This window comes from Penaeus monodon, chromosome 23, assembly GCF_015228065.2.
Source record: "Penaeus monodon isolate SGIC_2016 chromosome 23, NSTDA_Pmon_1, whole genome shotgun sequence".
NCBI lineage: Eukaryota > Metazoa > Arthropoda > Malacostraca > Decapoda > Penaeidae > Penaeus > Penaeus monodon.
The window spans coordinates 35,673,274-35,674,324 of NC_051408.1; the positions used below are offsets into that span (position 1 = coordinate 35,673,274).

At 34.6% G+C, this 1,051-nt stretch overlaps 1 protein-coding gene across 2 annotated transcripts in view; it reads right to left on the reverse strand.

Annotated features, from left to right (window-relative positions):
• LOC119587961 (RING finger protein nhl-1-like) overlaps positions 1–1,051 on the reverse strand; it is a gene marked incomplete in the record, with an annotated part of 37,992 nt that overhangs the window by 26,079 nt on the left and 10,862 nt on the right.

Below are 1,051 nucleotides of genomic sequence, written 5' to 3' on the forward strand. Positions count from 1 at the left end.
CCTTTCTCTCTCCCTTCATCAGAACATGCCCTCATGGTGAACTAACTGATCGCCTAGTATATAACATATAACCTTTGTGTCATGTCTTAAATAATGTCAAATTGACGAGAAAGTTACCAAGTAAGTGTTAACATTATGACCACTCATTCCTACAACAATCAACAGGAAACATGGAAATTACTTGTATTTAATCAATTACTTTTTCTTAATATCCTTAAATCGTTAATCCAAAAGTTGCATCCATGGAAGCATAAATTGGTAAGGCTACGAACTCGCATAAACTTTTCCTCTCCTTTGTCTCACTGACCGTCACTAAGTTGAAAACAGAAATGCGATTATTTAAATCTATTTTAGAAGGTGTCATACGAAATCGGCAATGAATTTATCTTCCATAGTTACTTCCGCATTCTTCTAAACATGCATCGATGGTGCCCTTCTCTGTTTATAACTTTATCAGTGAGACTCATAGGGTAAATTATTATTGATCAGTGTCTCAAATCTGAAATAAAACTATTGTTTCATACTAAACAGTACGGGTAAATTAATATCATACGCCCGCCAGCGAGGTGAACGTTCACCTTGAAATTTAGCTCGAGGGAAAGTAACTCCAAGTTGCCAGAGGTACAAAGAAGCTCATTTCCCTTTCCATGGTGTATAATTCAGTCTACTTACAAATAATTAGCTTAGTCAAATATTAGCTAAATACAGTAATTTTTGGGTGAATGTTATCTTTTTCTCTATTTCTAATTCTGAGTAGCTTCTATGACCTCTGCGAGAGTGTGGGCGTATGATAACCCAGGTATAAACAAATGACTGTTTCTTCTCATGACATGATGCATAAGAATATACTATAAGAAGAATATCCTTTATGCGATGTTATGTCTTGGAGTAATTTCGTCATTTTCACAACCTTTCATAATCTTTTGTTTTAGCAAACAACTAATAAATATTAACAATTTCGAATGGCAAAACACGAAACGCTATGGCATTGAGACACAAAAGCAAAATTATCATCGCGACTTACTTTCCTCATTTTCCCAATGGAAAAATG